Source organism: Rhinolophus hipposideros, assembly GCF_964194185.1.
Source record: "Rhinolophus hipposideros genome assembly, chromosome: 8".
NCBI classification, from domain to species: domain Eukaryota; kingdom Metazoa; phylum Chordata; class Mammalia; order Chiroptera; family Rhinolophidae; genus Rhinolophus; species Rhinolophus hipposideros.
The window spans coordinates 66,257,719-66,271,720 of record NC_138054.1 but is presented as its reverse complement, the minus strand read 5'-3'; the positions used below and the strand labels follow the sequence as shown (position 1 = coordinate 66,271,720).

The 14,002-nt window shown below is 44.5% G+C and overlaps 1 protein-coding gene across 5 annotated transcripts in view; it reads right to left on the bottom strand.

Moving 5' to 3' along the window:
* Positions 1 to 10,425, bottom strand: part of HIVEP3 (HIVEP zinc finger 3) — a 461,664-nt gene extending 451,239 nt beyond the window's left edge. For 4 of the 5 annotated variants that reach the window (XM_081055100.1, XM_081055104.1, XM_081055103.1 and 1 more), the window contains exon 1: positions 10,249 to 10,425. The gene's annotated coding sequence lies outside the window, so the exon portion shown is untranslated. The remainder of the gene's footprint in view (positions 1 to 10,248) is intronic. The other variant, XM_081055101.1, reaches the window with a different exon arrangement.
* Positions 10,426 to 14,002: the final 3,577 nt, after the last annotated feature.

The following is a 14,002-nucleotide window of genomic DNA, read 5'->3' as shown; positions in this document are numbered from 1 at the left end:
TTTTACTTCCGGTTCTTTCCCCTCAGCAGTTCCAACTTCATATGGAGATGGTCTCCTTTGAGATTCGCCACGTTGGACAAGCCATGAAATTTGACTTCTAATTTCCTTGTCCTGCAAAGCTGCCAAAACTAAAGCCTATATTTATTAGGATCTCCTGCCCCAAATGTTCCTGGGGCAAGAGCAACTTCAATGTCCTAATGCTCTGCACAGTTTTCTAGGCTCCCACTTGTCCATAGGTTTTGGTCTGATAGTTCTTTTTCCTCTTCTCAACTCTTAAGTGCTTTTAAGGAAATTTAAAATTTTTTAAATTTAAAATATTTTAAATTTAAAAAATACATCCAACATTTATTAAATTTTCAGTGGGACCTTTGGTTCAAATAACCTCACCTACCATTATCCAAAACAGAAGTGTACCATTTCCTTTCTTCATTATCATTGAATGAATTAGTTTTCCTTACAGCTATTTGCATGAGGTTCCTCTTGACAGCAGAGGGGAAAATGGCATGATACTGTTTCCGATAAGCTTTTTACAATGCAAAGGCTCTCTTTCTCCCTGCTACCAGAGACAGAATACTTCCTGCAAATATGGCAACTTGTGATTCAGTACACAACCCCTCTTCTTTTGCTTCTTTGAATCAAACTACATACAGAAAGGTTTCTTCCAACAGTTGTACTTCCAGTTCCCACATCAATTGCTGCCAGCACGGGAATATAGCTTTTTCACGTCAGGGTCCACTTTTCACCTTAAATAACATGACTTTTCTGGTACACTCTAAGACCTACTGCTGTTGGGCTCTCTTGCCATCTCTATGCTGCTTCTTTTCATGTCTTCCTACATGGCTTTCACCTGATCTCATTTATTTGGGACAGTCTTTACAAACATTTTGAAATCGATGGATTAAATTTTTCTCCTAATTTTTCTGGAAATGGAGTTTGTAAGGTTTTCATTATTTTTTTCACCTTCCTTGTCGCTTTTGAATGCTTTCCAGGAAGAGAATAGGAAATGCTAACTATTGCAGTAATGTATATACTCAAGGGCTGGAATCATTGCGATTCCTCTCTTCCTCTCACATCCAATACCAAATATTTCATCAAGTCCTATCAACCCAACCTTCAAAATATATTCAGAACTTGTCCACTTCTCACCACCTCCACCTCTACCCTTGCCCACGTCACCACTGTGTGTTGTCTGGACTATTACATGGCCTCCTAATTAACTGTCCTACAGACACCTTAGCTGCCTTACATTCTATTCTCCATACAGCATTTACATTGTTCTTAAACATAAGCCAGATCATGTCACCTATGCTCAAAATTTTCCAATTGCTTCCTATCTACTAGAATAAAATCCAAAGTCTTTAACATAGCTGTGAGATCCTACATTCCCGCCCCCTCTACCTCTTCCATCACTTGTTGCATTCCAGCCACAATATCCTTCTTGCTGTTCTTCAGACATGTCAAGTATATTCCCACCTCAGGACCTCTGCACTTGCTAAAGGCTCTGTAGGACATGCTCCATCCCTAGGTTTCCTCATGACTCTCTCCTCACTCCACTCATATCTTCGCTCAACTATTATTTGTCAAGAGGTTTTCCTTCAACAACCTCTCTAAGATAACATCACTCACTACCCCACACAGCCACTCTGTGTCTCCTTCCCCAATTTATTTTTCTTCTTGGTGCTTATCACCACCTGATGTATTTATTTGCTTTTTTGTTTGTAATTGTCTGCTTTCCTCCACCGAAATATAAGCTCTATGAGAGCAGAACCTTTGCCTGTTTTTGTTCACTGACATATTACAGCATCTAAACAGTACCTGGCATTAAAGCAAGCACTCAATAAATGTCACTGAGTGAATGCTCTGTCTACAGAGGAACCCAACTGCAGGAAGTACAGCAGAAGTAGAGACCAGGCAGCTCCTCCCTCTCTGCTTCCACGTGGTCTCTCACCTATCTGCCATCCAGCTTCTTTGCTCACTCAGCCACCTTTCCATCATCATCATCTTCAGCCTGAGCCTCCAGTCCTTCCCACCTGAGGTTCCTCAGCTCACTGATTCGGTGTCCCCACCCCACATACTGATTGGTCTGCCTTAGTCCTAGAACCCTTACAGAGTCCAATTAGCCATTGCTGTGGGCTAGGGGTAATATTACCCAGATGGGTAATATGGATGTGTCTGTTCACACGCCACGCAGCGTCCCCAGGCTCTCTACAAAGAGGGAAATGCGGGAGATCTTTAATTCACATGCAGAACAAGCCTTCACTAATATATCCCTGACACTGGCAGACAGGATGTGCATAACTTCTATGGGCATATGAAGTACTCTAACTCAAACACCTTCAGAGTCCTGGCGAGTCATATAAAAGAGTGAAGAGGGAAGGGTGGTAAAGACGGCAAATGAAGGAATGTCTGCGACATCAAAGACGGCAGTCACTGTCACTAACTACCGCCAAGCAAGAATGTGAGCCTCGTGTGGCATGATCTGACGGTGCTGAGAAGCCAAGAAATTTGGAAAAATTAGTGTGAAATCTCCCACCTTTTTTTTTTCATTTTTAATTAGTTTCAGGTGAACAAAACAATGCAAGAGTTAGACATTTCACCCTTCACAAAGTGGTAACCCCCTCCCCCAATCTGACCTCATATATATCTATTACACTTCCACTGACTCTATTTTCTATGCTGTACTCCATATCCCGTGGCTATATATATATATATATATATATATATATATATATATGTATATTAAATTATAGTTGACATACAATATTATTCAGCTTCAGCGTCAGGTGTACAGTGCAGTGGTCAAGCATCTACACCATCCATGAAGTGGTCTCCCTAATAAGACATGTGCCCATTAGATACCCAACAAAATCTTTACATTATTGATTATATTCCCCAAACTGTCTTTCATATCCCTGTGGCAATATTGTAGTTACCAATTTATGCTGTCTAATCCCTTCCCCTTCTCCCTCATCCCCACCCTACCCCAACTAACAACCATCAGTTTTTCCTCTATATCTCTGAGACTATTTCTGTTTACTTTGCTCATTTATTCAGTTTTAGATTTCACATATAAGTGAGATCATATGGTATTTGTCTTTCTCCGACTGACTTATTTCACTTAGCATAATGTTCTCTAGGTCCATCCATATCATTGCAAATGGTAAGATGAAATCTCCCACTTTTTAAATGATGACAACTAATCCAGTTTTTTAAAAGTGAAACACTGTGCAGATCAAATATAACACATCTGCTGACCAAATTTGGCTCAGGGCTACCAGTGTGCGATTCTGTTTTATACAGTCAGCTCAAAAATAGGACACAGGTAATTTATCATACTCAAAAGCAATGTTTCCCAAGGAGTTCAATGTGAAGATTTCATTAGCTGGAATAACCAGAACTCCCAGTCTCCTTTCACAGTGCCTACCCCCATCTTTCTACCAGTCCGAGTACAAACTCCCACCAACATTTAAGCCTGAGAGACAAGGCTTAATGGAAAGCATTTGGGTTTTAGAATCAAACCAATCTGGGTTAAAACCCATGGTACCTCCTAGCATTCCTTAACCTCACTAAATCTCAGTTTCCTTAACTACAAAATGGGAACACAGCAAGTCCTCAAATAACATCGTTTCATCCAAAGTTGTTTTGTTATAACATTGATGAGGAAAGAAAATCGATTGCCAACCAGGGCCACTGTCTGTGTGGACTTGGCCCCTTCTCTCCATGTCTGTGTAGGTTTTCCCTGGGAACTCCGATTTCCTTCCACATCCCAAAGATGTTCAAATTGGGTGAATGTGAACATGCCATGTTCACACTGGCGTGTCGACATTATCCCAATCTGAGTGAGTGAGTGAGCTAGCAAGCGAGCGTACCCTGGGATGAAAGGGCGTCCTGCTCAGGGTGGGGTTTTGTCTTTTGCCCTGAGCTGCCAGGATAGGCTCCAGTCATCCTTGACCTTGAACTGAAATAAGTAAGTTAGAAAATAATCACCTTACCTGTTTTATTAATCTTTCTTACGGGTACGTATAGCTCACGTTTATTTCAATATTTAACATTAGCAGTGCTTTGGGTCTTTATTTAGAAGTTTGGTGATGTTTCTGTGACCAGACATATACCATAGGAACTTAACTCTTGTTTACATCAATTAGCCTGTGGTAAAATTGGTTTCATTATTCATCATTTCTCTTAAAGGCAGTTTCCAAGAACTTCTCAATGCTGGTGAGTGAGGACTTACTGTAGTAATTCCTACCTAGAAGGGTTCTAAGGAATAGAGCCATAAAGTGCCTAGCACATAATGGAGGCACAGAGTAGATAACTATTATTAACAGACGAGAAGCTGCCCTCCCCATGTAAAGGTGCGACACCTGAAACTCTATGATTGTGACACAGGATGTTCATAATAAGCTAATGCCACCTAAACCTCTTCGTGGAACAAGAAGAGGGTGAAAATGCATTTAATAAATAAAATACAGATGGGAAGTATGGCAAATCAGAGGCCCAGGTCTTCACACTAAGGCAGTTGCTTGTGAACTTGGTCCAGAATGTCTACATTTGTAGAAACCCAACACAGATTCAAATTCATAAACATCAATATCTGATTATTCAAGAACTCTCTCAACGTTTGAAGAGACTTTTTTGTATGCATATTAAAAAACAACACTGAGTCAAGAAAACGCATACTCATTCTCCAATGGCCTAAAAAAAACATTAGTTCTATAGCTCAAGGAGTGGGGAGAGAAAGCCCTGTTTGAAAAGTGTGACCTGCAGTGTCGTCTCCGTCTGGTGTGAGCTGCCAGTGGCTGAAACAGGACATCCCTACTTCCACTAACAGATGCAGTGGAGCAACTGCTGCAGAAGAGAATACATGACAACTGGAAATACTGCCCCTCTCATCCACCCCTCCCTGCCTGGTGCTCTCCAGGGAGGAGGCAGTCAGTGAAGACCCACGCCAGGGGGCTACACAGAACAATTGGCTTCACACCACACAGCACACACCTGGAGGGTCATAAAACAGGAAAGAGGTCATCCTAAAAGAAAACATGCAAAGAATGCTCCCTCCAGAAACTCAGAAGACCCTTGGCTTCGGAACCCAAAAATACATTTCTACAGAGCGGAAAACTCTCAAGAGGCTTCTCCACCAGGGAGGCTTAAAAAGAAAGAAATTTGTCTCCAATCACTAGCACGTTCACACCAAGAAGAGCTGAGCCCCCTATCCCAGGTTTGCCTGGGCCTCTTCCTATTTCTCAGGCCTTCGTGGCTGTTATAATCATGCATGTCCATTATCAGTTTTCCTCCGGGGAGACCCAAGCACCAGAAAATCATTTATCTCCTTCACTGCCAAGCCTCTCCTAGTTGGCAGGCAATCAGTAATTATTTAAGCTAATTTCTAGATTAAAAAGAGGGGGAGGGGATCTAAAATGAGTGGAGCACAGGCCAAGATCAGCCAGGAGTTGACAATCAATGCAGCTGGGCTCTAGGTAACTAGAGGTTCATTATACTCTTTTCTCAATTTTTACATATGTTTGAAATTTTTCATTATAAAAAAGCTTTTAAAGAAAGGTTGGGGGAGACGCAGATACAACCTGAAAACAAAACCAAGTGTTCTTCACTCTCTACTGTGTCTGGACAAGGGAGAATCTGGAAAGTGCTCAGATCAAAAGCCTAGAAGGTTCATGTACTCCCCAAGCAGAGATTGTATCTTCTAAGCACAACACTCAGTGTCCCCAACAAAATCACCTTTGAAAACTTCGCTAGAACTTTTCAAAACTATTCTGGCAGGACCCAGCTTCTCTTCTTTGCCTACAACCCTCTGCCTCCACAAACTACCCCTACAGCCTCCTCCCACTACAAGGGCCTCTACTTCCTATTCCAAACTATTGTGTTGAGCAATAATCCAGTTATTGAATAGCTCCTGGATGGCAGACAAACGCCTGTGTTGTGGCAGCTTGTTTAGGTTGGTCCTCCCTCCTGGGTGCCAGAAGTGAGGGTGCTGTTATCACTTTCAAGGAGTCAAGGAGAACTTTGTATTTCCTTCTTCTTCCTCTTCCTTTTTCCTCAATTTGTTCCTAATAAGAAATTTTTTATCACCTAAAATGGAGTTTTTCAGCCTCAACACTACTAACTTTGGACTGAACAATTCCTTGTTGGAGGGACTGGTTTGTGCATTGCAGGATGTTCAGCAGCATCCCCGTCTCTACCCACTCGATGCCGGTAGCATGTACCCTGCCCCCAATTGTGACAACCAACAATGTCTCCAGACATTGCCAAATGTTCCCGAGGGGGCAAAATGGCCCCTGGTTGAGAACCATTGGCCTAAAAGATGTTGAAAAATCAAAGCCAGTATTTCCTGGCAAAAAAAGAGATTATACAGTTTATTTCCACATATACTATTAGACAACATTTTAACTTATAAATTTATAAATATGAGTATTTAACAAATGTTGCACCTGAAGCCAGAAACATAAAATAACAAGAGGAAAATGAACTTATAATACTCTCAACTATTTTTTCTGTCTTTGTAGTTTCTGTCTTTGTAGTTTTCTGCGTAAATCTTATTTGTTTCCTCTAAATTATCCTGTGTTCCTGTCAATGGCAATCATTTCAAGCCCAAGCCTTCTGTGAAGTGCCACACAACACAATGTGCATTGGGAGGAAAATGTCTTACGTTTCTCTGAGCACTCCCCATGAAGTGGGCTGGCTCTCCAGCGCATATTTAACAGGTGTCACCGCACGGGAGCCCCCAAAAGAAGATTTTCCAACAAAATCAGAAGAAAGCATCACCAATGTGTCCTCGTAGGACAACTTCAAATAACACCAGATTCCCAGTGTGACCCAGCAGCTTAACACGAGGCTAAAGGAGCCACTGTAAGAGGTTGCAACACCCCGGGGGAAACACTATCACATTTCTTCATGAGGCAGAGGGAGTTTCCCACTCTATTTAAATGGTACGCTCCCTTTTTGAGAAGAGAGAAAAGCTGTCTTCTGGTCTGCAGAGGCCTTGTATTAGCCACAGTCTGTTATCAGCTCTGGAGGCCATACATACATGTCTCTCCTCCCCACCCCACCAGACCTCCCAGCTCCACGCAGTGGTTTTCCCAGTGCCTCCCTCCCCCCACAGAGATGCTGACTTCCTCCCTCTGATGCTGGTGGACAGGCACTGGGTACAGGGGAGGCCGTCTTCTGGGGAGCCTGCCTCCCTCCTCAATCCCATGCCACCACCTGTCTCAGGTTGGATCACTTCAATCCTGGATTCTGGCCAACGTCTCCTAATTGGTCTCCCTAGCTTAATGTTTCTCCTTTCACCCAGGGTTCACATCGATGCTGATGTCTCAAGCACAAGGCAGGTGGGCCCAGAATCCTTCGTGGTTTCCCACTCCCTGTCCCGGGATACAATCCCGGCCAGCTTCGTTGGTGCACAGGTTTGTGAAGCACACCAAATTCTTGGTCCAGGAGGTGTCCCAGCATGAGCAGAATGAGCGCTGAGCGGGACAGGTATGTACGCATGGAGGATTCATCCACTGAAGAGACGGTCGAGGGAGAACGAGGAGGAGGTTGTTAAACTCAATGACCTTCAAGTTTCCTTTCAACCTTGACTTGCCATGATTCTGGAGACTCTTGGGTCTGCCATTCCGGGCCTGCCATCATCGGACTCCTAGCTTCCTGCAAAATCATGCCAAATAGCGCACGACAAATGCTCCTTATGTAGACCTGTACAGGGTTACCCCACTTCTATGGGATGACTTCTTTTTGGGGTTGCCTTTTATTTTTTTAATTACGTAAGGAAGAACGCTGGTGGCAACAGAATAAAACAATAGCAAAGTGTTTGAGAGGAAGTCTCTCACCATGGCACTCCGACCGTAGCACAGAATGCATGGCTCCTGGTCCTTCTCCATGACACATAACACAGAGCGCACACATACCATTTAACACTTGATCTTATACTGTGCCTGAGGGAGGAGGACATTTAATTCTTATATGCATTGACCCATCTCTCCCGCTCCCAAGGAGGTCAAGGCTAGTTAGTCCATCTGCTTCAATTGCTGTGAATTCACCAAAAAGGAAATGGAAGGCAGGGAGATCAGGTATCTCGCTCAAAATCGGAGATTAGCTGGTAGCAGAGTTAAGACCAGAACAAAAACTCCTAACCCAGTGTTTGTTATTACACTGTGAAACACTCTTCTCCTCCCCACAGTACAGAATGCAGTACTACACAGAGACAGTCGGTAGAAATAAAATACCTGTTGAAAGACTAATCTACAGAGGCAGGATAGCACAGTGGTTAAGCACTTGGAGTCAACTCAGGCTGCCTCTGCTAGAGTCTGGCTGTCATTTACTTAACCTGGGTCAAGCAACTGGGCCTCAATTTCATCATCTGAAACATGGGATAATTATAGTATCTTCCTTATAGAGTTGTTAGGAAAATTGGATAATTTAGTATCTGTAAAACACCAAAATCAGTGTCTGAAACACATGTGAATAAAATCACCATCACAGCTCTAATATAATCCCTCCCCCCAAAAAAATACAATAAATGTCATCCTTCTTAAAACTTAGTCTGGCAAGTCAAAACCATATCAGGTTATCTTGGAACCCTGTCCAAAAACAAATCAGCATGGGGGAAAAACTCGATGTTAGTCCAAAAAATATGTAAACGGCACAGTGACTAAAACCATCACTCCAGGGAGGGATGACCTCATAGATCAAAAGCATTGTAACACCTATTGCACCAAAGAATAAAAAACGTTAACAGCCTTTAGCAGTAATTATCTAAGTAAGGCAGGCTGCAAATCTGTTGGAGAATTGTTTTTACCATGATAATATTTCTAGTAAATTGCTGCTTCTGTACTAAAAGTACTGGTGTTGCAGAACTGGCATACTAATAGAAAGATTATTACAGAAGCACTATGAAAATGAATTAGATATTATTAAAGATTCAACACTACAACAGTGCCTGATTGCAAGAGAGTTCAAGCTGCCTTGCTTAATGGGCAGATAAAAGTGCTAATTAAGGCCCCTCTTGGAGGATGTCCCCAGGCAGGTCAGTCAACCACAAGTAGCAAGAGGTCTACCTACTAAATGAGGAACCAGTAATGTCAACCCTATTGGATACAATCCTACCAGGAAGATTGGGAGTGAACAGGAAGACCCAGCATTTCCTGCACAGGACGGGTAACCTGGTAAAGCAGACAAGTATCCAAAGTTATTTCAATCTCAGTTTTTTTCCTTAACTCCCTCATCAGAAAAACTTCTAATTCCTCCTTTACTTAAATGAAGAAAACCAAATGACTCACCAGACTGGTGACCCTCAATAAACAACATAAGCTGAGGCAGAGAAAACCTTGTCATTGTGACCAGTCTTCTCAGGCAACCAGAAGACACCGAATAGCTCTCCCGGCAGCACCTTGGCCAAAAGCATCTCACCGCAAACAGCCTGAAGCTCTCAGTGGATCTTAAAGAGTTGCTAGACTAAAGCCATTAGCCATGCGTTTCAGGATCTATTTTGCTTTCCCACCTTGTTAATTAACTAATCAGGCTTGGCAAAGCACCTCACAAATGTAGTGTCAGGTAAATGCTACGTAAATTCGCCTACCTGGTCTAAATATCAATGCTAAATTAGGAAAGGGGGAAGAGTGGGAGGCGAAACCATCCCCAGCTCGCTGGAATTCAAAGGCCAGGGCTCGCTAACGTAGAGGCGGCGAGCCCCGGGAGCCCTGCAGCAGCCTCCGGGCCCGGAGCAAGGCTCTCGGCAGGACTTCTGGAAAGGAAACCTGGAACAGGGCCACCCCGGGGCAAAGGGAACGCTGCTCGCCCGGCGCATCCTCGCTGCTCAGCCTCCATCTCCCCGCATCTCTCGGATGTCAACAAACCCGGACCACAAAGTGAAACTTTCCGGGCCCCCGCTGTCGCGCTGGGTCTCTGCCCTTCGCCTGGGAGCGCGTCGCGGAGACAGGTGTGGGGCCGGGGCTCCGGAGGGGACCCCCGCCCACAGCCCCAACGATTGTGTAATCGGCCCGGGCGGGGGGGCTCCAGACCAGCCCCACGCAAGGATGCGGAGGCGCGGCCCAGGGACCCTGGCAGCGTGCGCGGTACCCGGAGGTATGGGGGGGATGGGAAGACTGTCGTCCCGCCCCCCGGGACCGCCCCCGGGCGGCTAGGGGAGCCGCGGGGCTGACACAGCCCGGAGGGGGCGCCCGCGCGGCGGAACGATGCCGAGGAGGAGACGCTGTGTCTCGGCAGCGCGGCCAGCCTTACCTGAGCACCGGGCCAGCACGGCGGGAGGCGCCTCGGGATGCCAGGGCGGCGGGCAGCGGGCGGCAGCGTTGGCAGCCACCCGGGCCACAGCATGTAAGGCACCGCGGCGGCAGCGGCGGCGGGCCCGGGACTGACAGCCCCAGGCTCCGCCTCCAGGCTCCGGGCCCCGCCCCCTCCGCGGCCGCGCGGCTGGCCCCGCCTCCTCCGCCCACCGCCGGGGTCAAGCTAGGTCCACCGTTCGGGAGGGCGGGGGCGCTCGCTTTCGATTGGCTCTGGAGATACCCGCTCCGCCCACTCCCCGCCCACTCCCTGGCAGGGGAGCAACGCGTGCGCAGTAGCTGCGACGGGCAACAACGTTGAGTGTTGGCGTGCTTGGTGTGGGACCGCGGGTACCAGGCATCCTTCTTTATCCCGGTCGGTTGGGAGCCGGGATGACCTGCGGAACCAGGAATTAGACTCAAATTCCACAGTGAATTGTCTTTAGTCACCTGTGAACGAATCTATGGGAGAAAACCAAACCGGAATGGGAAAGGCTCTAACCAGAGGAGACCCCGAAACTATGAACTGCAAGAGAAATTGAGCCCTGGGCTTGGACGCAACTGCGACGGACCTTGGGGTGCTTTATCAAAGCACTGGATTCGCTTTCTGGTTAGCAAGTGTGATGCGTGTGTAGAGTCTAGAAGTTGTGCGACGAGGTAGGGCGTAACAACAGAAAAAGTGATGATGAAAAAAGTGGCCCTTCTCCAACTGGTACCTCCTCTTTCCATGCCCCTCTCTGCCTATCCCTCCCCTCCCTCTTCACTGGTTCCCGGTACCCTCAGCTTGTAAACAAGATCGAGTCTCTCCAGACTGAGACCCAGCAGTTTCACTCTTAGGTATATATACTCATGGGAACTGGAAAAACAAAAACTCGTACAAAAATGTTCATAGCATATTCAGAATGTTAAAAACGTGGAAACAATTGGAATGTTCATCGTTTGATGAATGGATAAACAAATTATGGTTTATCTATACAATAGGATATTATTGGACAGTAACAAAAAAATAAAAGTGTAAAGTACCGCTACATGCTATAATATGGATGAACGTTGAAACCCAAGTGAAAGAAGCCAGACACAAAAAAACCACATAGTGTATGAGTCCATTTATATGAAATGTCCAGAATAGGCAAATCCAGAGACGAAAAGCAGATTAGTGGTTGCCAGGGCTGGGGGAACAGGAAACTGGGGAGTGAGTGCTAATGGGCATGGGGTTTCTTTTTTGGGGAGTGATGAAAATATTCTGGAATTAGACAGGAGTGATAACTAAATGCACAGCTTTGTCAATATACTGAAAGCCACTGAATAATATACTTTCAAAGAGTGAATTTTATGGTATGTGAATTATATCTCCATTAAAAAAAAATCAAACTATCAGAAAAAAGCCTAACTCCCTTGACATTGTACCCCTTCCAGCTACTCTGCAGTTTCCCAGCCCTTCTCATCCAAGATTTGTACAAGGGTGGCCTAAACATTTTTACCCCCACTTCCTCATCTCCCACTTACAGTATATTAGTTCCCTAGATTGTGGCTCCTTCCCCCCTCTAGAGCTCAAATCTGCTTTCTCCTTGAATCCTGTTGCTTTACTATGACCCTGAACATTCCCAGTTCTCCTCCTCCTCTCTATTCTTTGTCTTTTGACCTTCTTTTCCTTGGCAACCCTATTTTAAATGTTGATGTTTTCCATGCCTCTTTCCAAAATCCTTTCTAGGTTGTATTCTCCATGTCCATCCATGAGTTCAGCAACCTGATGTCCCATAGGTTTCTCAAAGTCGCTGTGTCCTAAGAAATTTGTCGTCTCCCCTCCCCTTCCTCTACCTTCTGTCCAGTCGTGATATCTATTATTGCCTGCTAGGACCTGGGAGTCATCCTTGATTCTTCCCTCTCCCTTCTTCTAGAGTCAACCAATTTTCATCCTGTAAATGTTCTCAAATCTCTCAGTTGTCTTCTACTTGTTCTAACACAGCCCTAGTCCATCCCTCCATCATCATTTGTCTTTTAATTCCCTTCATATTTTTTCCCCTTCAAATCTAGCTTCTAAACAGCTGGTGAAGTAGATGCCTGTTCTTTTAGCTGATGTAGCGGACATTCCGCTTTCTTATGGTAGCAACACCCTGACTTTGCTTTAAGAACCCACCCTTCCCTAAGAGATCTAGGCTTGGTGAAACTGTCAATCAAGGTGCTGCCTTTACCCAGTGTGCTGGCTGTGCCCTCGAGTTAGCATTAGCATATGACATCCTTCGTCTGGAATTTGAATCCTGGGCAGAATGACATAAAAACTGAAGATAGTAGGGCCTGATTCTTCCTAACCAAGGAGACTGTCAGTCAATTCCTGCTATTTTTGTCCCAAGAGCTCCTTTCAGAGCCTGGGTTCTGCAGCTTTACCTTCAGTTTTTTGATTGATTCCATATCACTCCCATGTCTTCTTTTTTTGGAAGTTAACCTGAGTTACCTAAAACCATAGAACCTAACTCATAAAGAAATATGTCTAAGACACAAACCATGTCTTTACCTACTTAGAACTGTTTAGAGGCATCCTATCACCCATTGGGTAGACTCCAAGTTTCACGACCCAGACCCTGCCTGCCTCTCCTGCATCTTCTCTCCCCACTCCCTGCTCTTACATTTCTGCCCTTCTGAGTTACTTGCAGTTTCATGAAAACTTGCTGGAAGATGTCATACCTCAGTGCTCAGGGAGCCCCGCTGTGCAGAATATCCCTTACTGTTTCTCACCAGCTAACTTCCACCATCCTTTAAGGAGTTCTCCTCTTTCCAAAGGCCTTCCTTAGCTCTTTCCTGCTCTCAACATTCTGCCTTCCTCTGTGTTCTGAAAGCACCCTATTCTTCCACCTATTATTGCACGTAATGTCATACTATTTTACTTATCCATTTAATTGTCTGCCTCTCCCACTAAAGTTGGAGTTCCTCAAGGCCTGTACTCCTTTTCTGGATCCTTAGTGCTTAGCAGACTGCCTGGCACAGGGCAGATGCTCAGAACCCTTCCTTTCTTCTTCTTTGCCTCTGTAATTCCTGAATAAGAGAAAGGGATCTCATTGAGGGACATTAAGACGATTTTTCCCAGAGAGATGAAAAGCAAAAATTCAGGCCTAAGTCATCTTATACAGTTTGTCCAAAAACTGTATTCCAATTCCAAAAATGTTCCAGAAGACTGACTGTCAAAACCTCAATAAGACTAAAGGTACTCATTTAAGTGATATGGCTCTCATCTCTAAAATCTTTTCATTTTCTCCTGAAAGCCTTCATGGCTTAATGAGATGCAAAATTAAGTAATTCAGACAATTGTACTTATTATGATGACTAAATGCAAGGTGTGGTTTTTTTCATAACATGCCTAGAAGTTTTATGTTATTTCGAGATATTAAAATTTTGTTTTAAAGTTTATACTTGAGATACACACACACACACACACACACACACACACACACACACACACGGTGCCAAAAAAAATGTACACACATTTTAAGAAAGGAAAAAACTGTACTAAAATTGTAATACTCAATATATACCAATAACAAAAGATGAATACAAGTCATGGGTATACATTTTTGGCACCCCTGGTGTGTGTGTATATATATGTATATTTTTTTTTCCAATTACAGTTGACATACAACATTACATTAGTTTCAAGTGTACAACATAGTGATGAATGGATATATACCTCATGAAGTGATCACCCCAGTAAGTCTAGTACCCAT